We start from the raw sequence: 25,585 nt of genomic DNA on the forward strand, positions 1-25,585 counted from the left end.
CAAGCAAAACAGATACCTATCTGGCTCCCAACACCTCGCAGTGTGTACCAGCAGATACAGTGAGGAGTGAGAGTCCTGGACATCTAAACATAGACATATTTATACTATTTTAGCAATATTGTCCAGCCTCTCTCCAAGTTAATTATTCGCGGGCTAGAGTTTGTGCCTAGTTCACATGACAGATGTTACAATATCATACAAAGTATTAAACAAGTTTACATGTCCATGAAAATACAATGATGTCGTTGGTTCTCGTATCCACAGTAAGCCTTATTCCAAGAGTCACTACAATGCAGTTCAGCTAAAGCATACAATCGAAGTTTACTCTCCATTGTTTCGGTGTTTATACGAGGATGTTGCTTGTGAGTGCAGACATCACATGAATGGCAGTTTATATGAAGCACAAGGTTTCTTTGCATAGGTTAAACAGTCAGCTCTCGGTCAACCTAAACATTAACGAAACTCAAAGGTCGTTCAGCTTGACTGCAATTCAAAAACACAGTCCACCATTTTAGAACATGGAACAGGAGTTGAAATCAAAATGGTGGATGAGTCTTAAAATGGCGGCGAAGTTAACCCAAAATCAGAACTTTGCAAATTCGATTAATGGCGTAACGCAAATGGGCTTAGGCCAATATTTATAATAAGGATGCACTATACAATTACGGTTTAAAAAAACCCTCCTTTTGGCCTAAGCCAAGAGCTTTACTCAACCATTCGCTTTACTCAAAACCCCATGTCTCAATGTCCGTACATCATGAATCACATTCTTCAGAAATATCGATCGCCGTCAGATCCTTGATAGTGATATCCTTCCTTACAAAAACATTAGTCATTTTCTCAGGTGCATGTATTTTTGGTCCCAATGTACCTACAGTTTGCGCACAACATCCCCCTAACATCGAACATATGGCAGGAAGACATTGTATGCAACAACAACAGAACAATAGAATACCAAGGATTACCACTAAGATTGAACAGAACTTCCCTCCCCAAGACCGTAGAAAGTCCCAGAACCAAGCATTAAGATCCCAATTTCCCTCGGGAACATGTACTTCTGTACTTAGGACATGCAGATTTTGTATTGCCTTGAATATGGTAGGGGAGGACTCATGTACATGCACAAAAACCCAACAAGCCGATCCAACCAATTTACATAATTCACCACGCTCAGCTAGGATGACGTCTAACACCATCCTGTTCTGTAGAGCCACTAATCTAATTGCTTTCTGTTGCAACGTCATATTGTATAGTATATTGGTTGTTCTGTTGATGGTTCTCTCCAAGTTCATGATCTGTCCCCAAAATGGCACGAAGGACTTCGCTACATCGCCCATGACCTGCGAAGGAGTATCACCATTCTCGTCCCGCCGTCAACGATTGGAAAGGTCTAGAAAGTCTATCGGAAAGCCCAATAGAAGCAACATTGAGTTTGCTCCTATTTGCAAAAAGGGAACATCCCAGAGGCATCAGGACTTGTCTTTCAAATTCATTCAAATTAGTCCTATCAAAGTTCCCAGAGATGATATCATTCCAATGACCAAATAATAGTGCCCTTAGAGAGTCGTAGCATGCAGTAGTCAAAGGAAGAGGATGAATATACCAGCCCAACCCTATTTCCCCATGCTGTGGAAAATGCGAACATATCCAGCAATTTGTTCTATTCAGAATGACATGGGTTGCATTCATGATTAATAGAAGATTATTATTGTGGTAACTCCGTCTGTGTTGGGAATCCCTAGAAGGTAGAGTGTGCAGATGCACGAAAGCTGAAGACATAGTGGGAACACTCTCGGTAGGTAACAAAGTCTCAAGTGGACACACCCTCTCAATAAACCAAAATCCAAGCGCAAGTACAACTGTTAGACCAGTTAACATTATCACAAGAAAACAGTGAGTCCTCAAGGACCATGTGTCATGATGCCTACCCCCGGGTATCCGGATCGAGTCCATCTGCCCCGGGAGCAGGCATCCAGATACTTGTTAAAACCCCAGCAGCCCCGGCTGGGGGCTGTTTGGGTTCAGTCCTGGCGCCTTAGGCACCAGGCTCATCTTAGAAACCAGTCCTGGCGCCATAGGAGCCAGGTTCATAGACATTACTTACCTCATGCAGACCATGCTGCAAATGAATCCAAGCCAACGTGAGGCCTGGATGGGACTATTTTGTTACAGGGACTATTTTTTACTCGGGTGTGGTTCTGGGGAACTTCTTACCTGGAACTACTTTGGAGGCTATTTAAACCACGCCCGAACAGCAGCACACGCTTTGCGTTATTCCCCATCCTGCAGCGTAACGCTCACCGTGCCTGCAAGTCAGCATCCAGTCTTCTGCCACGCCCGCATCGAATCCAGAGCTCCTAGAAAAGGGGAAAAAGGAAGAAAAGGTTAGATCACGGACATTATTTTAATTCCTTACCTGATTCCGGATCCAGCACGTCTCCGAGCCTGGAAAGGACATTATTCCAGCACGCGTCGCAACGCCAGCAGCAGTGCCGTGTTATACTCACCAGTCCACAGCATCTTTCGACTCGGCGCTGCCTCCATCATTTTCTTCGTCGAACTCCAGCACCTGGGGGAAAACAAAAGAAACAACAAGGTGAGCCAAGAGAGCCGACAAATACAATCTCTTACCACCATAGGCTTACCTGATTTACCACCGGAGGCCTTCCCCTTTAATACACCTCATCTTCATATGCTGCACCTATAAAGGGAGAGAAAACAACAAGTTAAACTCATGCAACTTTTACCGGACAGTGTTGGGTAATACAGACTCTTACATGAACGCCATCGGCTGCCTCCAGGCAACATTCTTTTGGACCAGCTGCAATTCAACAAGGGAATGGAACAAGAGTGAACATCGGACATATTGAACTCTTTGTACTTTATAAACCCCAGAGTCAATATTCCTCCAGAACTCCTCCAGTACCTTCAAACCAGTGAAGTAACTGGTATCTACGCACCCCTGCATGCCATGCAGGATGGAGAGCTCATCATTTAAAAACATAAGGTGAGGTTACTAAAAGGGGATATCGGAGATGACAAGTGGGGAGAACGAGAACAGTGGGAGGGGGCCATCACTAAAATCCACGGGTGGCTAAATCCCTTTCTCCACTTGCAGGAGAATACTTCTACGGATCAAGCAGACGAGATTAGGCGGGCCAGTCCAGACAGTCAACTCGGCACTACGCATCACGTTGGTGGAGACCGCAGCTGTCCGGGTCCGATCGACGCCCCTGTGGGAACCAGGTGAGAGTAACACCATGATTTTTGATGCTCAATGTCTTTGTTAGCCACAAGACCGGTAGCTTGCTTCGTACAAGTAGAGTTAGCAAGGGGCAATGTTCCTCACACTTTTTTCAAAAACTCTCTCCGACAGACTCCTTACGTTCGTTCGTTGGTGATTTCCTGACCACGTGGCTTACCTTGCTTGATGGTAACTTTGCCGGTCCCAGCAACTTACTTATGTTTCAGTTAGAGAGTGGCAAGGGACTAGCTCAACATTGGTTTCTTGTGGACACAGCCATGCTGTGCTGTAAGTCTAGTGCCGTGGACGCAGATCATACCTCAAGACTCCAGGTACTGTGTGATCTGCAAACAGAGTGCCATGCTTCCTGATAGAAGTGGTGAAACGGAAGCAAGACTGCTCAACGGTGCAGAAAGATCTGAAGAAGAATTCAAAGACAAAGCATCAGTCTTCCCAGGCCCCACGGGCTCAGGAAGAATCTCCGAGACACCCTTGGTGTTGTTCAAGACAGGCTTATCATGTGAAGCAGAATAAACAGTTTCCTTCTCTTCTTCTTCGGTGAGTGGCAGAGGAAAAGGTATTTTCTTGATGTGAGTCACGTGTATCCAGTGTCGCTTTCCTGCTACTCGTACAGCGGTCTGTGTGGCCAACAGGACCTGAAACGGTTCTCTCCAACCCGGTGCGAGACAGGATGCTCTTTCAAAAAGCACCCAGTCCCCAGGTCAAAGTCGATGACCTGGCCCCTCGTTTTAACTGGGGGGGCTTCTCTCACCTGTTGATAAATCAAATACAAGTTTTGAGTTAACTGGTCACAGTGTTCAGAAAGGAGCAAATGCTCCACGTCTTTCAGTCTTTTGGGTTTAGGTAGATTCCAAATATTAGCTGGCCTCCCCATCACAATCTCGTAGGGGGAGAGTCCACTTCTAGTCTGTGGGGTTGTCCGCATGGACAATAAAACTACTGGTAAGGCATCTAGCCATTTCAAGTTACTGAAGCACAGACTTTAGCTAGCTTGTTCATTAGGATACCATTATGGCGTTCTACAAGTCCGGAACTCTGAGTGTGTCTGGCCGAATGGAACCATTTATTGATCTGCAATCCCGTGCATACTTGCAGGATAACATCAGCTATAAAATGTGGACCATTGTCCGACGACCAGATGACTCACAGCAAACCAAACCTAGGAAAATATTCCTTAAGCATGGTTTTCGCCATTGCTGTGGCATCTTTCACAGGGAAGGTTTCAACCCACCTGCTAAAGGCACACATGACGACCAGAACTTACTTACAGTTGTAACAGCGTTCCATTTCAATGAAGTCGAAATGTATTACCTCGAAAGGCACAGAGGGGGGACCAAAACTACCCCTCGTTGTCACTGTACCGTTCCCCACATTACAGTTTTGGACCAAACGCTCAGCAGTCTTGGAGATATTTACATTTACCCAAACAGGTTCTAGCAATTTACACATTTTCCTAGAACATATATGAGTAGGACCATGAGCCATTGTAACCATGCCAGTGACATAAGCATTGGGTAGCATCCATCTTTTCCTTACATTGTCTACCCAACAACCTTCCTCATCCAAACTTGCTAAACCCTCAGCGTAGTGCTTAAGTTTTTCTGGAGTGGCATGAGCTTGAATATTTTGTATCGAATCAATTCCTTCATCTATTATATTGGTATTCATAACTTCTTTTGTTATATACATTTCTGAACATGAATCAGTGGCAGTCTATTTAGCTATCCTGTCAGCAAAAGCGTTTCCTCTCCCTACATCATCTGTTACTTTCTGATGGGTGGCGCACTTCATGATTGCTAGTTGAGTAGGAAGCACAAGTGCTGAAAGTAGCTGAACTATCAGGGTACCATGTTGGATTTTAGTTCCGTGTGAGGTCAAGAAACCTTGTTCTGCCCATAGTCTACCAAAGATGTGAACCACCCCAAAGGCATACTGGTTATCTGTAAATTTATTTACTCTAAACCCTTCGGAAAATTCACAAGCTCTAGTCAATGCGATAATCTCTGCGGCCTGCACAGAGTTATACAAAATTCTCTTGGTTTCCACAATCATGCTTAATGTAGTAATGCCATATGCAGCAGCGGATGTACCATCCGGAAGTTTGAAGCAGAAGCCATCGCAAAACAGCTCCCCGTGTGGATCTTTCAATGGTGTGTCATTTAAGTCAATTCTGCTTTTGGTTTCTTGCTCTGTAGTATAGAGGCAGTCATGTGACATTTCGTCACTGCAAGCAATGTCTTGTGGAAGAGGCAATAATTCAGCCGGATTCAATACGCAACACCTCTTAATTTGGATATGCAGTGCAAATAGAATCAGTTTGTATTTTGTTAATCGTGCAGAAGTAAGGTGTTGCGTTTACGTTCTGTTTAATAGAACATCTACGGAGTGGGGTACCATCACGGTTAAACAGTGATCTAAAACCATACCCTCCCATTGTTTTACAGATGCAGCAGCAGCAGCAGCGACAGCTCTCAAACATCTCGGCAAAGCACATGCAACAGGATTAAGTGTGGAGGAAAAATAACTGCACAGTCTATTCTTCCCCCCATGCACCTGTGTTAACACAGCCAAAGCACATCCATCACATTCATGCACATATAACACAAAGCCATTGTCATAATTTGGTGTGCCCAAAACTGGTACTGACACAGTGCAGCCTTGAGCAGATCAAAAGCTTTCTAGTGTTCCAAGTTCCACAGTAATGGCAAAGAAATGCCCTTCTTTGTCAATGCCAACATTGGTTTTATCACTAGTGAAAAATTAGGGATCCACTGTCTACAGTAAGAAGCCATTCCTATCAAGGCTCTGACCTCTTTCTGTGTATTTTGGACAGACATGCTAGAGATGTTTTTTATCCATTCAGGTGTCAGTCTTCTTCCCTCCTTCAACAGGAGATAGCCTAGATAGGCGACCTCCTCTCGTCAATACTGAAACTTTTTCAATGAAGCCTTATGCCCATGCTCTGCTAGATGAATAAGCAACAACACGGTGCCCTCTTTGCAAGCAACTTCTGAGTCTGCAGCTAAAAGAAGATCGTCAGCGTACTACAACAATGTACAAGTGGGAGGCAACTCAAGTGTATCGAGCTGCTCTTTCAAAGCCCTACTGTAAATGCTCGGACTCTCCATGTACCCTTGTGGCACACAAGTGAATGTAAACAAGTGTCCCCCTAGAGTGAACGTTAACAAATATCTACTATCCACGTGTACAGGAACACTAAAGAAGGCATTCTTAAGATCCACCACACTGAAATGAGTAGCAGAATCTGGAATCATTGTTAATATCGTGGTTACATCAGGCACCATTGGAAATTGTGGAGCAACAATCTTCTTGATAGCACGCAAATCAATAATAAAACGGAAAGGAATCACATTAACCCTTTTCTTATACACTGGTAAAATCAGGCTATTGCACAAACTTCCTGCAATTGCCTCGATCACTCCACAATGGACAAAATCAGAAACTATGCTCTTCAGAGCTTGCTCACCATCAACTGAAATCTTATATTGTGGAATACGTGGCAACATAGCTCCTGGTTTCAAAACAATTTTAACAGGTTCAATTTGTAAAATGCCGACATCACCATAATTCATTGTTAAAAGAAATGGACAGTGATCCGTGAACGGCCCCAGTGAAATCGGTACCGGCTGAGAATCCGGACTAACCACTGGCGTGCCAGAAAACCTTACAGAAATGTTATTCTGCCCTGACAGTGGATTATCTGGGACCTGTGAATGATCAATGGAACCCTTCTGTGCTCTTATATCTATCAAAAATAGATGCTTCCTATTCCCCACCTTCATCTCAACGTAGGGCCCTTTCTGATTGACAGGAAAAGGTACTGGTTGCAGATCCTGCATCGGGCTGTCCTAATGAAACAATATATCATCAAAGACAAGATCCTCAGAGAGATAGGCAGTTGAAGGAATATCAAAAATAGTTCTACTATCTACACTAGGTTGCTCTAGGTTGCTGACTATCTTGCAAGAATGACTGTGGATTTTGAGTAAACTGGCTTCTTCCAGGACCCTCTACCCCAGGGCGGCCACTGGATCATCTACCCATGACACCATATGTGTTATTCGTTCTCTGCTGAAGGATCAGGCATTGTACTCGCCAATGACCTTCTTGTCTGCAATAAGCACATTGGTTCATATGTACAGGACCCAACTGCGCATTTTTTTGTGGAAAAAATTGGCCTCAAAACTATGTACTCCCACCTCTGGTTACTCTCACTATCTGTTACAATTATACTTCGGTTTTTAGGTCTCCCTTTTTCTTTTAAATCCTCTCTTTTTCATTATTGAAATACTGAGCCTTATGAAATACTTTGGACTGTGATTTAGCTTGCCAAGCACTTTCGGAAGTCATGATTTGTGATTAGATATGAGGCAACAATCCACGCACAAATTTATCCACAAACAACCTTTGTGCTAACTCGGTGCTTAAATCCTGTCTGCTAAAATCTGAAAATACTTGTTCGAACTGATTAAAGAATTCGGTAGCACCTTCAGATTTCCCTTGGGTACAAGCAGTGAGTTTGCCCCAAACTATTCTTTTCTTAGGAACCAGAGTTGTTAATTTCATTATTATTCTGTCTGACAAAGTCAGTATCACCTGCGGTGGTCTCTCACCAGCTTTCCTTTCTCCGTCTAACCGCACCAAGTTAACCCATGTGTCACCCAGTACTGCTTGATCATCTACAGTCCTAATCTGTTTCCATAAATCAGCAGATAGGATCACAGGGAACAACAAGTCTATATCACCCAGGGTGATAACTGACAAATGCAAGACAGATTCTATTTCTTTATAAAACCTTGTTGGATTTTTCCTAGTGTCTGGAATTGACTGCCTAATAGTATTCACTTCCTGTCTGGAGAACAGGACATGAACACATTGTGATACATAGTCAGCTTCAATAGTGGTGGATGCAGGGCCTGTCGCGACATTAGCTGAAATCTCAACTTTAGGAACAAATGTCGGAGGAACCTCCCTCATAGGCAACTGAGAAGTAGGCAACTCTGAACGTTTGTTAAGCAATAGGGCTAGATTGAGCACTAAAGTAGTTGAAGCAGTATTGGACGCAAATGCTCTCGTATAAACAATCAGCCAATCTGCGGGACAACAATTCTTTTTCTTCATACATTCATCCTGCAGGTATTCTACCATTACCTGTAACACTTTCTTCTGCATTTCTGGAGTATACTGACTAAACGTATCATATACTTCTATGGGAGATATTGACACATCCGAAATCCATCTAAGCGCATCCCTTGTGCAAATTTGCGTGTCTTCACTCGTTGATTTCCAAGGAGTAAGGAAACATTTCTGCACATACAGAGCGTCCAATCTATCATCAACTACTTCATCATTCTGTAACCCTTCTAACTCCCTCCTTAACTCAAAAACCCTCTCAACATGCTCATGTACTTTTACCGCAGTATCCCTTGAATAAGCTAAAACATTCAAATCCCTTAACCCTTGTCGGACATCCATGATGTCAAATTATTCCACATTATGGCCAAGTGTATTCCCATCCCATAAATACAAATATTCTGTACGGGAATACTTTCTAGATGAAGAAGTGTAGCTAAGATAGCTGATTTTTCACCTTTCTCTATATATTTCTTAGCCCATGCATAACATTCTCTCTTCTTATCTTTAAAACTGTACTAGGAGTCACTACTTTTGATTCATCACTCACCCCTCATTTGCTACAAGCGGAGCAGAACCGTTTGGGAAAGAGAGAGTAGACAAATCCTGTACAACAGGTAGTGGAGACACTACCGCTGGCAACAAAGATGGAATCACAGGAACAGTAATAGTCAGTAAAGTTGGAGATACAGAAGGAGAAGCAACAATAGGAAGAGGAGCAACAGCTGGCGGCGGAGGAACAACGGGAAGAACAGAGACAGCTACGGGAGGAGGTAAAACAGCAGGAAGAGGTACATAAGGAGGTGGTGCAGTGACACCAGGCATACGTTCATTTAAAAGCTTATCAATTAGTTCATCTGAGACATGAAAATCTTTAGACGGATATATTTTCTGTACACCAAGTTGAAAAGCCCTATCCATGCTTCCAACAGACTCTGGCTGTTTCTGTTGATCATACAATAATGCCTTTTCTGAATTAGACATAAGATGACGTGCATGCTTCTCTTTACTCTTAATTTGCTGCATAGCTTATTTTTCCAATTCTGAATTACATCAAATGCTGCAGGTCTAACTTTTCTTTAACAATATAGACTCTAAATACTCTATACGGGCAATCTCAAAACTACCATGAACTGGCCACTGAAATTCGGAAGCATGTCTAGTTTGTCTGTGCCAAATATCGTTGAATACTATACTACCAATCCCGTACTTACAGTACATAGTACATGCCGGCGACCCCTCCTGGGGCGCCGATCGGCCAAATTCCAAAGATTGTCTGTCTCTGCGGAATAAACCCCTGAAACAGGCAAACAATTTCCCAGGCATGTCAGATCGCTGGTGTTACCGGGCATCATTTGTGCTCCAAATATCAGGATACTTAGGAATCGGGGCACGACTCACCTGATTACAAAGGACTGAGGAGGTCCGATCAGATTAAAAAGGACACAGGACCCTTGTGGTTGGTGATTTCGGCAAAACTGCCCGCCTCGATATGTGGACCCTCGTCAAGATGCCTTCTCGAACCGCATGCTCACCGTTCAGTACTGTCGAGGTGTCGTGTCTCATACAAAGGGGCCCCCTTTTGTCGCTCACACATGCAGTACTGTTGAGGTGTCTCATCTCATACAAAGGGGCCCCCTTTTTCTCACCGTCCAATCCCGGTCTGATGGCCATGTCTTCTCTTCAATGAGGTGGCATCAATCTTGAGGGTCCCTATTTGGGTGCCAGATTTGGGTGCCATCTGAAAGATCAAAGAAAAATCAAGGCTTAGTACCACAAATGAAATACACCAATCACGGGCTGAAAAGATACACGTATCTTTTATTACTATACAGTTTACAAAGCAAAACAGATGGCGATCTGGCTCCCAACACCTCAGTGTGTACCAGCAGACACAGTGAGGAGTGAGAGTGCTGGACATCTAAACACAGACATATTTATACTATTTTAGCAATATTGTCCAGCCTCTCTCCAAGTTAATAATTTGCGGGCTAGAGTTTGTACCTAGTTCACATGATAGATGTTACAATATTATACAAAGGATTAAACAAGTTTACATGTCCATGAAAATACAATGGTGTTGTTGGTTCTCGGATCCACGGTAAGCCTTATTCCAAGAGTCACTACAATGCAGTTCAGCTAAAACATATGATCGAAGTTTACTCTCCATTGTTTCAGTGTTTATATGAGGATGAGGCTTGTGAACGCAGACATCACTTGAATGGCAGTTCGTATGAAGCACAAGGTTTCTTTGCATAAACAGTCGGCTCTCAGTCCACCTAAATATTAACGAAACTCAAAGGTCGTTCGGCTTGACTGCAAGTCGAAGACACAGTCCACCATTTTAGAACATGGAACATGAGTTGAAATCGAAATGGTGGATGAGTCTTAAAATGGCGACGAAGTTAACCCAAAATCAGAACATTGCGAATGCGATTTTCTGTGTAACGCGAACAGGCTTAGGCCAATATTGATATTAAGTAGGCACTATATGATTACGGTTTAACACTGCATAAACCTCAATGAACTTTGTACTGTAATTAGTCAAACCAAAGAGGCTTCTTAGCTCATGCAGAGTTGTGGGGTCTTTCAGGCTTAGGAGTGCTTCCACTTTCTTTCCCTGGGGACAGAGACCCTCAGGAGTAATCTCATTCCCCAAGAAGTTGACACGGGTCCTGAACACTGTGCCTTTTGGAAGGACAGATTTGCTCCGGCAACCCTCAACTGTGTCAGAACATAACGGATTTCTGCTATATGTTCCTCCACAATTGAGCTTTTTATCAGGACATCATACACATAGGCCAGGTTACCCCTTTCACCCAAGTCGGGTATGGCCTTATGTAGGAAGATGTTGAATTTGTTGATGTATCCGTAGGGAGTTCTGGTCCACATGTACTGCTGCCCCCGAAGGTAAAGGCCAGCTTGTTTTGGTCCTCCCTACTGACAGGCACAGTCCAGCAACCATTTGTCAGGACAATGGCAGTGTATACCTTTGACCCCTGGATCTGGGACAGTCCTTGGTCAATGTATGCGAGAGGCCATCAGGACATGTGGGCCCATTTATGTAGCTCCCTAATGTCAGCACAGAGTCTCCACTGGCCGTTTGGTTTTAAAACCCCCAGCACCGGATTATTAAAGGTGCTGTGGACTGGACGAATTATCCCACGTGACTCAGGTTTTTGATGATTTGCGTCAGGGACTCCATGGATGCGAGAGGCAAGCAATATTGCTTCACAAACACAGGAGTCATTCCAGGGTCCGAGGGAATTGTTGTAGCATGGACTTCAGTGCGACCACAGTCGTACAAGTCCACCGCAAAGAGATCTTGAAAATCTAAGAACACCTGTTTCAACTTTTGCTTTTGCTCTGCAGTCTCACAGGCATCAGCTGGGTTGACTCACTCCTCAACCATTTGCCTAAAGCCTGGAAAGACTTCCGGTTTTGCTATCTCTGTAGCCTCCTCCAGCTGGGTGGAGAGGTCTCTGGTTAGAGTAGTGACCTGGACAGAGGGTTTCAGGTAGTAGAGACAGTCATTGTGGACCTGGAATATCACCTCATCCTCAATGATGGTTTAAACCCAACCCCTGCTGTCGGAGATGGGCATTGAGGTGTACATATGCATCAGGATATTGCAGTTTCTGTCCCCTTTTCATTTTTTATTCAAGTGAGTATTGTCGGGTCCATCCTGGGATGGTGACCTCCTCTATAATTTAAACTTCAACTGCATACGGCAGCAATTGGGCTGACCGAAATGCTTTTTCAGAATCATCAAAGCCCATGAAATTGCCCCCTAGTCGGGACCAGGCTTTGTAATTTATCAGTTCCAAATTAATGGCAAACCGATTGAGAATGTCACAGCCTAAATAGCATACAGCAGGGACATCTCGCATGACCCAACAATTATGTTCTATGCTTTTATTACCTATAGAAATGTTGAGCATACACCTATTTAGCTGAATAGGGATGAACAACTGTTCTCTAATTTTCTGAATGTCAGCTAAACTTTGAGCTGGTTTCTCATCACTTTTGACTATAGAATTGGGATTTTCAGATTGTGAATCAGTATAAAATTTCAAAGTATTTCCTTCCAGTTTGGAATGCCACTTGAAACTGGAAGGAAGATTGATTTTCAGAAATGGAGAGGAGTTCCCATCACCAGTTTGTTGTCCTACATCAATTACTGTCAAGTCAGGTATTTGATTGTTCTGGAAATTAAACTCAATATGATCTGGTTTTTGTTCAACCATGTGGCATGTGCCATTTAAACTAACATGGTTGACACTCCATTTTAATTGTATTGGCCTGTTAGTCTGAGTCCAGAGGACCTTGTTCACACAATCCATTAGGGGGGTACAACCTGTGCAGGATGTCATTCCCTAGTAGAGAGGGTGTTCCCTCTGGAGTCACGACTATGACCGGGTGTTTCACTTTGTGTTGCCCAATTTTTATTTCCAAATCCGCAGTCCCCTCGACAGGAATTTCATTCCCGTCGAAGTTCTGGAGTTGTCCAGGAAGAGGGGTGAGAGGGATCTGGTATCTATCCCCCCTTCCTAAATTTATCTGCTCAAAGGCCCTTTTTGACAGAAGAGTGGCTTGGGATCCGGTGTCCACCAGTGCTGAAAATGTACATTGCCCTTGCACTTGGACCGGGGCATACAATCTCCCCTCCTTCTCCTCAAGCGGACAAAGGTAATGCGCATTTTGGGCAAGCTGGGTGGTCAATTTCTTTATTTTAGGCTCTGACACAGTGGAGTTTTGGACAATTTTCTGTGCCAGAGTCTGGGAATCTGTAATTAAAATTTGGCATCCTGAAATAGTGGACATTTTGGAAAACCCTGTTTCCCTTAGCTCTGTGCTGCCCCCTCTTATCGGGTGGCAGTCACTGCAACCAATTTGTGGGGAGGATCCCTCCATTACTATTTTCTTCTCAGGATAACAACTCTGGGGTTCAGGGGTGGGTGACTCTGAATCAGACCCATCCAGTCTTCATTTAGATCTCTTGGGACCCATTTTTCTTTGGGAGGAATTCCCCCATCCCTGGAGAAGATTATTTTCCCAGAATCCTCCAAGGATTCTTCGCTTTCAAATTGGAGGACACTAACTTCCTCCACAAAATGGGCCTTTTTACTGTCTTTATTTCTCCTACCCACACTCTGTTCCCTGGGTTGCAGATTTTCAGGGGCAAGAGATTTTTGTTCCGGTTCCTGGGTGTCCAGGGGCTTTTCACGAGTGAAGAAGGAAGCTTCCTCTAGGGCTTTACACCCCCGTCCCCTGTGCCTCCTCCTCTGGAACCAGTGAGTTGTCGGGGTTCTCTCCCCGTCATTGTTCTGGGGTGCCAGAACCTTGGTTTTTGGGGTTCTGAGCCGCCATGTTCATCTGAGGGTTCTGTTGAGCCCTAAACATGCGACCCAGATCCTGGGCGAAGGTTCTGGACCTGGCACTCCAGTTGAGACACCTGTTCTGGCTGGTACAGGGGTCTCTGTTCAAATCTAGGTGGTTCACGGGAAGGGTAACTATCCCTTCTCCCGGAGTACCCTGGATATTGTGGATTTTGGTAACCCTCCAACCATGGCCTCCCCTCTCCCGAATTGGGAAGTCTGAGCTCCTGAAAGCAGGGCAAGAAAGGAGGGTTGTCCTGCAGGTTGGGGTTTTGGGTATACCGGGGAAAGAAACTTAACCCAACATTTGTGGGGTTACTGCCCTCCTGGAGGAAGTTAGGAGGGACGTTTCCTGGGGTAGTACTTACCTGATTAGGTCCCCGCCCCTTGGGCTGGGGGAATCCATACATACCCCAAGATACAATGGTTGCCCTTTTATCTGGGACTTATGTAATCAGGGGAATTAGGGGCCACATTGATGGGATTACCTTTCTGACCACCACCTGTTTGTGATTGGCCTGAAGGCCTTCTGGGCCTTTGGTTTTGCTGGTTTGGGATTAGTGCATTTTTAGGCTCCCCCATCTCTAGGTCCAAAATGGGGGCAACCTTCACCTCTGCCACCTTAGCAGCAGCAGGGGTGTTGGTTAGCTTGGAGTTTTTACCCAGATTTTTATTTTCTGCCAGTTTTTGGACTTCATATATCTGGGTAGCCTGCTCTATTAACCAGTCCAGCGATCTTTGATCATGGAAATCTTTCTCACCAGCTGGGTTATAATGTACTTTGGGAGCGCATGAAAGTAGGTATTGGTAAACTCCCTGCTATCCGTGCGCACCCTCATGGCGGTTTTAATTCCTGCCCAAACTCTTGTGGGGCCTGATCTTCTCCACACTGTAGATTGTAGGGCGCTTTGCGAGCCTCTCTGGGGTTTCTATGGGTAGAGAAGTGTTTCAAGATGGCCGCCTTGTAGGTGGACCATCTTGAATGTTTTGAGTCTTCCAGTCCAGCAAAGAAGCTGGAGAATTCTGGAGAGGATGTCCATTTGGCATAATCCATACAGTTCTGGCTATTTTTTATGTGAAATGTGTCCATCATTTGTTCATATAGTTCCAAATGCTCCCAGAAATAATATTTTGCGTTTTTTTGCAGAGTGTCATGAAATTCCTGATGGCCTTGATCTGCCTTATGGAGTCTTTCACCAGAACTCTTTTTGGTTTATCTTCCTTCTTTCGCTGCGTCACCTGAGTACATTCTCTCTCATACTCAGAGGTGCTGCTATTTGAGATCACCTCCTGATTTTCTAGTGCTCCCTGATTCTGTGAGCCTTGGAGGGGCTCACAGAATGGTGGGGCCTAGTTTCTTCTCCCCTGTGGCGCACTGGAGAGTAGTCTTCTGACTCTTCCCTCCTTCCAGGGTTGATAGAGTATCCCCCACTGCCCTTTTGGGGCCTCTTTTCCTGTTGTTCCTGTGCAAATCGAACCAACTGGTCCCTTTGGAGGTAGTGATTCTGTAGAAATTCCCTGACCTTCTCCTCATAGGAGGTTTCCTGGTCAGAGACATCAGCCTTTATATTTTTGTATCTGTACAGGGACGCCTGTCCATCAATTTATGGGGGGTGCTGACCTGTCAGCTCCATCATGATAGGCCTATTTAATTCTGATGGCCTCATGGTTTCTGGCTTATGTGTACCGGTAGCCATGAAGTCAGCCATGAAGTCAGCAGTGCACAAAGTGTTAAATGGATTTGAGTCCCTTAGTACAGAGGTCATCATACTATGATCCAGGGTTGCCCTGACCCTCTCTATCTGTTCGGGGTCCCTCCAATTTGGGTTGAATCTAGTATACTCTTTCTCCAACCTTCCTGGTTTTTCCTTCTGATCCCCTATCTCTTCATAATTGGCAAAGATCTGAGCCTTTTGCTCGGCTGTGAGGGCTTTACTGGCCACTACGACCCCACTCTTGAGCTGCCACTTGCTTGTAGAGCCCATCTTTCTCCTCACTGAGGGCCTCATTATCTCTTTGTGCTGCCTGTATAGTTTGGGAACACTGAGCCAATTTCTGTTGTAGGAGGTGAGCCTCCCTTTTCTGCACATTTAGAGCCTCTATGGCCTGCCCTAACTCAAGTTCCATCTGTCTCCTATGTCCCATTAATTTGTCATATTCTTCTTTTAGGCCAGTCAGTACCTGAAGATCTGACACCCTTCTCTCCAGATTGGTTTTTAAATTACACATTTCCCGGTGGAGGGCCTCTTTCTCCAGATACAGAGCGTCCCTTTGTTCAGCCAGGTCACCCCTTTGTTGTTTCATGGTGCCTAATTTCTGCCGCTCTTCATCAAATTCTAATTGAGAGTGGAGGTCTCTCATAATTAATTTATTATTTTCCTCTTCCAGTTTCTTTTATCTGATTCTGTAAAGTGCCCATTTGCTCTGTGCTGGCATTATTGTATCTCACTTGTTCTAATTTAAGTTGACCCTCTTTCAAGGAGTCAACCTTTTCTTGGTACTCCATTGTTAAAGCATTTAATTGGGCCTCTTCGTCTACATTATTCTGCTGTTGAAGAGAAAAGTCCTCTTTTAACTGTTTGATATAGTTCTCAGAATCTTGGCTCTTTTTGCAATTTTTGTTCCGCTAATTTTACTTCGGTCTGGATTTTAGTTAAGAGTTCAGATTGATTTTGCGCAAGAGCTGTATTTTCCTCATGCTTTTCCTGCATCACTCCAATTTAGAGATAAGGTAAGCCGTGATTCTGACAATTTTAATCTGCTCCTCTTTAATTTTTGGAGTCATGTATAATTCACTCAAAGCTTGATGTAATAGGCGACCATCTTGCCACGTATCCATGGCAGTGACCTGTTGCACCATTTCTTCTAGCCAGACTTTTTCATTTTGCTCTGGCCATTCCCCTCTGACAAATAACGTGTGCAGAAGGTGCACCCTAGCCATATTGATCTCTATTGTGGTAATTTTGGAAGTGTTCTTTCTTTATTAATATATTTATGTAATGGTAATCTGTATTCTATTGCTTTTTGTCTATTTCTGGGGTTGATTTAGCTTTTTTTTTATACACAGGCCCGGTACTTAGGAATGTTTTTGGGGGGAGGCGCTTCGACAGTGTTATCCAGTATTCCAACTACACAAAGTATCACTACCTTGCCGGTTAGTCTGCTGTGTTAAACTGCCACGGGTGGTAACCAAAACCCAATCCCCGGTTACAAGCCCCCAAGTTTGTTAAGGATTTCAATCGGGCAACACACCTTGGTCTTAGCCTAGGATGTAGCGCCCATTTGGAATGCTTTCTCTTTATAGTCTATGAATTCAATTTGAGATGGCACACAACCCGTCTCACACACCCTTTTTAAAATACATGAACCAGGCCGGTTGGTGGAAATGCAATATTTATATATTTTTAAAAGTCAAAGAAAATCATGCAAGTTTTAATATTGGGCAGCAATCACCAATGGGGTGAGAATCACAATGGCAACTGAAGCAATACAATTGGTTAACTTTCTACAAGAACATACACAAAGCACAAATGAATAGGAGCACTTTTTCTCTTTGGGTAGATAGCACCTGAGTTAAGACTTCCCCCTGCAATGTCCTCCCAAACCCCTGTGAATCGAATTTGGAATGGACAGAATTAAGCGGCAGGGAGTCAGGGATATTGTGCAGCAAACAGAATCAAAATCCGACTTTCCCTAAAGCCCTTTGCAATAGCATAAAATGACACTCGGAAATTGACAAATAAATGATTAATGTGGGGTTAAATCTATGAGGCAAATATGATCGACTCATTGGCCTTTTTAACAACTATGATAGGGATCACGCATTCTGACCCCTCTGATCGCGAAATGATCCCTTCCTTCAACATCATGTCAAGTTCCACTTCTACATCCTTCCTACCTGCTATGGAAACCTGCCTGAGCTTGACAACATATGGTATAGATGTTCTCTTCAGTTTGATTTTGTGCATTAAACCTTTGAAACAGCCCATTTCAATCCTGAAGACCTTGGGAGCCCAACTAGCCACTTCACGCTCTTCTAGATCTCTAATCTCCTTCACAACAGTATTACAACCATCGTGCACTTGTTCTATGCCTTTGGGGTCTAATTTTATCCCAGGGCAGCCTGACAGATCCATGACAATAAATTGTAATGTATATCTTGCTGACTGTGCTCTTACCCTTGAATGATAATTTGGCATTTATTCACCTACAGTTATTATCAGGTTCTCACCATACGTGTTTGCCTTCACACTCCCCTGTCTCAACACACACCTAGAGAGTTATTTGTTGTATGATCTCTTGCTGATCAATCTATAGGCAGCTCCATTGTCAACCAGCATTTCTATCACTACTTCATTGAACTCCATCATGGTTTTAGGCTTTTTCTGTTTTTACTTCACATATCGCATCCGTGACCTGCACTTCGTTCAACCCTTCATATACCTCTTCAGAATCATACACATCCTCCTACATTGCCACTCCAGAAGCAACAGCACTTAGCCATTTGCTCTTTCTTACCATACTGTCTTCATTCTACAAACAATGCCATACACTCCCTGTCCCTTGCAAAATGTTCAGTGCTGTCACATCTGTAACAACTCTTGGTTGGATGAGTGCCAGCACGGAAGCCAGTAACTTTTCTTCGATTGTTTGGGAATCCTATTCCCCTTCCTCTACTCCTACAGTCAACATCTTTATCTCTGCCACTGGCACTGCCCCCCTTAAACAAGGGCCTATTCGTTGGTCTGTCCTTTCACACCAGACTGGTTTCCATCGGCTCCACTGCTTTCTTCATGTTTTCTTTGATGCCCCTATTCTTCTTGGCCAACTCCTTGATGCAAGATGTGGTATGTTCCACCTGTTTAGCTACCTCCCCTGCTCTGTCAAGATCAGGGTCCCTCTCTTTCCCTAATTCTTCATGTACTTTACCCTCTGCAGGGTTCATCATAAACTGGCCTGGCAAATGCTCTTCTGAAAAACACAGCGTGAACTGCCACTTGACAGCCAATAGACTCAAAGCTGTGAGAATCCCCTCAATACTCTTGCCTTTTCTTTGCTCCCTGGTGGCAAAGTGATATCTAGCAAGAATTTTGTTTTCCTTGACGTAATAATGTGTATCAAGCTTTAATATGCTGATCTCAAACAAGCCCAAAACCGAGCCGCCTTCCACTACAAGCCCGGGAAGCCTCTTCAAGATATCATGTCCTGCATGGACAAAACAGTGGTATAGAAGCACACAATTTCGCTCCATGGAGTAATTTAGGCCATACACAGCAAGGACACATTTAAAAAAGTCCTCCTTCCAGTCCTTCCAGCGAATAAATAGGTTCTCCCACACCTTGGGTCAAAAACAGTGCAGGGCCTTGCATGTTGGCCATGTCAGTTCTTAATGTCTAAGCTGCTTTCTGTGCTCAGTTTTTTTCACTTGACATCTTGCCACTCTGATTCAATCTTCACTTCAAGTGCTAAATTCAATTGACCACATTCAACTGCTAAACATTTTTTATCTTGCCCTTTTCTTAATCGACACTGTGGGTGCATAGCCTCTGGGACGAGGAGCAGGAGAACCGGTGCATGATGATTGCTAGGGCGTCACACTTGCTAATTAATTACTGCTGATTGGTAACCATGGAGACCAACCATCATTCACTACGGTTGACATGCAGAAACATGCTTTAAGGTTCTTTCCTCTGATAAATTGGCGCGCATTCAATGAAACAGCCTCCAAAGCTTTCCGAGCTCATGCTGGGCTCACACTGCCACACGGCCTGGTACACCATGTTTGGGGCTTGTGCAAATGCCCACACTCCCATTCAAGTCATCAAACCCTCCTTAAAGTACTAGCAGCAAACCCGAGGGACCTTCAAAGAGGAGATGAAAGCACAGGGAGTTGCCCACAGCCCGGCACAGTCTGAAGTCGCAGGCGAGGAACGTGCATTGCACTGTACCTCGATGTCAGTACAAAAGCGAACACAGCTCCGGAACAGCAAACTCTGATGCAGCCAACTTTGTACCTGCCATGCAATACCGCTTCAGGCCACCCCTGGGCAGCAGAACCACAATGGCAGGCGTAATTGCAAATCATGCTCTGCTCCAAGGATTCACACTACTGCCTCTCCTCATTGCAGCCCCAGACAGCAGCTTGTCACCAATAAAATGAAGTCACATGGGGCACAAGGTAGGTGAACAGGATTTATCATGATAACAGCTTAATGGGCTGCAGTCTTCCCCTTCTCTTGAATAGCCTCTAACTGACTCTCATCTTTAGAACATTACATTCTAAACTGTTGCATCAAAGATCATGTGATGTCACAGCATGTGCTGTCAAGTTTCTAGAAGGCAGAAATAGTTAGTACACTGCATAACCCAGTCTCCATTCTGTCTGGCACGAAACCCTGATTGGCGATCCCCTGGCAAATCATGCACTTCCAGGAACTCCTCCAGTTGCTTATAGGCCATTTTGTCCAAGATCTTAAGGAGAACGGGCACATTAGTAATTTGCCTGTAGTTAGTGGCAATAGCAGGGTCCAGCTCATCCGTTTTTAACAGCAGAGTAATCCAAGCCTCCTTCAGTGTGTCTGGGACGTGAGATTCTGCAAAGGAGGCATTGATTATCCTTGTCATCCAAGGAATGAGGAAGACATTCTCTTTGATCACAGAGGCTGGACAGGTGTCGCCAAAGCAGAATGTAGGTTTCATCCCTGTGAGCATGTTCTGGACCTCACTCTCAGATTTCTGAGGAGTGGTTGGATGGTTTAGCGGATGATGGAACGTGAGGGCATGTAGAGTGCAGTTTGCACGCTTCTCTGGACTGATGACCTGATACCTTTTTTATCAGCTCATTCTAGATAGCCTGGCAACATAGTTTACTTTTAGCAATTATAGGCCTGTTGTCTTTGCCCTCTAGTTCCCGCAAGATGAAAAAGAGCTACCTTGAGCTGGATTTAGCTTGACAAATTCTGTTGTTCTGGCAGCTGCCAGAATTGCTTGCCTATATAGATGGATGGATTTTTTGAATGTAATTTTCATGACAGTGAAGGGATTTTGTCGCCTAACCGTTCCTTAGATCATTTGAATTACCTGGCTTCAATGATCTCTATGTTAAACTGAAATACCAAAGAAATATCGAGGCTTAGTACCACAAATGAAATACGCCAATAAAGGGTAAAAAAGATCCACATATTTGTATTACTCTACAGTATCAAAGCAAAACAGATAGCTATCTGGCTCCCAACACCTTGTAGTGTGTACCAGCAGACACAGTGAGGGGTGAGAGTGCTGGACATCTTAACACGCACCTTTTTATACAATTTTCAAAACATTGTCTAGACCCTCGCCACACTAATAAGATACATGCTAGGATTTGTGCCCAGTTCATATGTCAAATATTACAATATTGTACAATGGAGTAAACACGTTTGCAGGTCTATGAAGTTTCAATGGTGGCATTAGTTCTCTGATCCACAGTAAGCCTTATTTCAAGAATCGCTACAATGCAGTTGAGCAAAAACACACAATATGAGTTTGCTCTACATTGTCTCATTGTTTATATGAGGATGAGGCTTGTGAGCCCAGACAACACTTGGATTGCAGTTCTTTCGAGTCACAAGGTTTCTCTTTGCATTGAACAGACAGTCTGCTCTAGGTCAGCCTAAACATTAACAAAGCTCAAAGGTCATTTTGGCTTGGCTGCAAGTTAAAAACACAGTCCACCATTTTAGAACACAAAGCAAGAGTTGAAATCAAAATGGCGGATGATTCTTAAAATGCCGGCGAAGTTGATCGAAAATGGAAACATTTCAGACGCCGTTTACTGTGCAACGCGAATGGGCTTAGGCCAATATCCATAACGAGGCGGTATTATACGGATATAGTTCAACAAACCCTCCTTTTGGCCTAAGCCAAGAGCATTATTGTCATGATCTCTGCTTCCAAAAGGTCAGGGTTTTCCCAACTCCCTTGGAAGCAGATCCATAACCCAGGTTCCGAGTGCCAACCAGTCCCAATTGGGACCTTTTGGACCCATTCCTGGCGCCAGTGGCACCAGGCTCATAAATATGCCCAGTCCCAGTGCTGGAAGCGCCGGGCTCATAATGCTTGGGTGGACTTACCTGCAGCAGACCATGCTGCTTACTTGCCTGCCAGTTGAGCCTCTGATCCTCTTCTGTTTGGAACTACTTTTCCTGTTGGGTGGGGCAGGAGCCACTCCCTAGATTCAGAACACTGGAACTCTTCTGGAAAGCAGGAACTCTTTTCTTACCTAGGCGTGGCTGTGGAAGGAGACACCTAAGCACTACAGGAGGCTATTTAAACCACACCCGATGGATGAATCTTGCTTTGCGTTATTCTGCATCCTCTGCAGCAGAACGCTCATCGTGTCTTCTGCATCTGATCCTGGGCCTAAGGAAAAAGGCTTACCATCCTGAATCCAGTCTTCAGCAACACCTATAAAGACAAGAAAGAACAGGTTAGCATTACGGTCTTCAGTGACCGCTCTTCACTTACCTGGTCCATCGGCTGTCACCAACGCCTCGCGCTGCATTCCGGCATCTGAAAGACAAAGGCTTACCTACTCTTCGTGCGCTCCGGAGGTCTTCACACTGCATTCCGGCATCTGAAAGACAAAAGCTTACCAACTCTTCGCACGCTCCGGAGGCCTTCGGCGCTGCATCCCGCATCTGAAAGACAAAACAAGGTGCGTTTAAAGACATTGGGGAACTTTAATACTCACGTGCCATTACTCCTTTCCACATCTAACCCAGTGGGTATTCCGGCACCCTGCAGCCGCTCCGAACTTGTACCCGCAAAATAAAAAGACAGTTAGAGCGCATCGTGAAGCAGGCAACAAGCGCTTACTTACGCGCTTCCAGGCGCTTTTATTCATCACACGGGCTCCATCTTCAACTCACTTCAGCCCCTCATCCGCCATCGCCGGAACCCTGCAAAACAAGAGACATCATTAATAAAGACTTTAAAGACATTAGAATTACTCGAAACTTACCGTTCGTGCAGTAAACGACGGACAGCAGTCCTCTGAAGTCAAGAGGCCTGCTCCCCTTATCCAGTGAAGAAACTGGTTACAGCACCCTGCTCCGAGGCAGATGGAGAGCACAGCGTTCACTTACCTAAGGTGAGAGCGTTAACCTTTGGGGTTCTACAGGAGAAGAGAAAGGGAAGATGAGAGAGACATTCAATAACCCAGTTCCTTAATCCCATATTTTCTATCTGCAGACATCTTACCCTTCGAGTCAGGCATACAGTGCACAGACGTCCAGCCCAAAGAGCCAGCCGTGTGTTACACATCACCTTTGAAGATACGGTATACGCCCAGTCAAGACCGGCGCCTCTACGGGAATCAGGTGAGCGTTACAATTATTCAAACATTCGCTTTACTCAAAACCCCATGCCTCAATGTCCGTACATCCTGAATCACATTCTTCAGAAATATCAATCGCCATAAGCTGCTTGATAGTGATATCTTTCATTGCAAAAGCAATGGTACTTTTCTTGGGTGCAAGTACCTTTGGTCCTAGTGTACCTACAGTTTGTGAACAAAATCCTCCTAACATCGAACATATGGCAGAAAGACATTGTATAAAACAACAGCAAAACAATAGAACACCAAGAACTATCATTAGGACTGTAAAGAGTTTCCAACCCCATGTTCGTAACAAGTCCAGAACAAAGCACTAAGATTCCAATTTCCCTCGGGGACATGTACGTCAGTAGTCAAGGTGTGCAGATTTTATATTGCCTTGAATATGGTAGGGGAGGAGTCAGGAGTGAAAACACAGCATGCAGACCCACCAATTTACATACCCCACCACGCTCAGCTAGGATGACATCTAACACCATCCTATTTTGGAGGGCCACTAATCTAATGCCCTTTTGCTCAAGCGTCATGTTGTACAGCATATCAGTGGTTCTGTTGATGGTCTTCTTGAGTACCCTCGCTAGTCTTCTAATATCCTCAGAATTCATTATTTTTCCCCAAAATGGCACAAAGTATTTTGCCACATCACCCTAGACTTGTGAAGGAGTATCGCCATTCTTATCCCGCCTTCGACGAGCCCTAGAGACCTCAGAGGTGCTGGCCACATATACCCCTGGTAATAAGATACCCAAAGTAACAAGTACCTGCCAATCTCTAGGTAACCAAGGATAAGCTTCATTTCCACAAACAAAGTAAACAGGATCACCTACATACAAAGGTCTGTCCTCGCTAGTTAGGTTTGCAATGTTGGTACAGCCCTTGAATACACCCATTGGTTGAGAACCATCCCTTTGTATACAGAAGGAGTTGGGGCTATGATTAATAGTATAGCAAGGAGGCATGGCATCCCGGTTGCCTACGGGAGCCATCTTGAAAGAAATTAGTGATTAAAAAGGTCTAGAGAGTCTATCAGAAGGCCTAATAGAAGCAACATTAAGTTTGCTCCTATTTGCAAAGAGGGAACATCCCAAAGGTGTCAGGACTCGTTTCTCAAACTCATTTAGATTAGTCCCATCAAAGTTCCCAGAAATACTATCATTCCAACAACCAAAGAATAATGCCCTTAGTGAGGAATAGCATGCAGTAGTTAAAGGAAGAGGATGAATGTACCAGCCCAGTCCCTTTTCCCCGTGTTGTCGCAAATGTGAACACACCCAGCAATTTCTTTTGTTTAGAATCGCATGGGTCGCATTCATTATCAGTAGGAGAGTGTTATTGTGATAACCCTGTCTGAGTTGGGAGCCTCGTGGAGGAAGAGTGTGCAGATGCACGAAAGGTGGAGACACAGTGGAGACCATTTCAGCAGGTAGGAAAGTCTCAAGTAGACGCATCCCTTCCAAGTACCAAACCCAAGCGAAAATACAATTACTAAGCAAACGAGTACTGTGATAAAAAAACAATGGGTCCTCAGGGAACATGATCATTGATGAACAGATTCTTTGTCAGCCACAAGATCAATAGCTTGTTCCGTACGAGTAGAGTTAGAAAAGGACATTGTTTCTCTGAGTCCGTTTAGAAGCCTCTCCGTTAGGCTCTTTTAGTTCATCCGTCAGTGGTTCCTGACCATTTGGCCTATCTTGCTTGAAGTTAACTTTGCCGGTACCTGTCTCTTATTTATGTTTCAGCGAAAGAGTGACAAGGGACTAGCTCAACAATGATTCCTTATGGGCACGGCAATGCTGTGCTGTTAGTCTAGCATCTCGGACGCAGGTCGTACCTCAAGACTCCAGTTACGGTGTGATCTGCGAACAGAGTGTTGTCACTTCCTGATGGAAGTGGTGAAGCAGAAACAAAATTGCTCAATGATGCAGAAAGATCTGAAGAAAAACCTGAAGGCAAAGCTGCAGTCTCCCCAGGCCCCACGGGCCCAGGAAGGGTTTCCCGGACACCCTCGGTGTCGGTTAGAACAGACTTGTAATGAGGAACAGAGTGAACAATTTCCTTCTCTTCTCCTTCATCGTGAGGCAGAGGAAAAGGTATTTTCTTGATGTGTGTCACGTGGATGCAGGGTTGTTTTCCTTCTACCCGTACAACGGTCTGTGTGGCCAATAGGACTTGGAACAGTCCTTTCCAGCGAGGTGTGAGACAGGATGCTCTTTCAAATGCCTTCGTGAGCACCCAGTCGCCGGGTCGGAGTCGATGTCCTGGCCCCTCGTATTTTACTAGGAGGGCTTCTCGCACCTGTTGGTAAATCAAATACAAGTTTTGAGTTAACTGGTCACAGTACTCAGAAAAGAGCAAATGCTCTACATCTTTAAGCTGCTTAGGTTTAGGCACATTCCAAATATTGGCTGG

At 44.5% G+C, this 25,585-nt stretch overlaps 1 long non-coding RNA gene across 1 annotated transcript in view; it reads left to right on the top strand.

The window, feature by feature from the left end:
• LOC138453253 (uncharacterized) overlaps positions 1–25,585 on the top strand; it is a 98,195-nt gene that overhangs the window by 17,396 nt on the left and 55,214 nt on the right. The window lies entirely within an intron of this gene.

The sequence above is a fragment of the Ambystoma mexicanum genome, chromosome 4p (assembly GCF_040938575.1).
Source record: "Ambystoma mexicanum isolate Mex_15411 chromosome 4p, UKY_AmexF1_1, whole genome shotgun sequence".
NCBI classification, from domain to species: Eukaryota; Metazoa; Chordata; class Amphibia; order Caudata; family Ambystomatidae; genus Ambystoma; species Ambystoma mexicanum.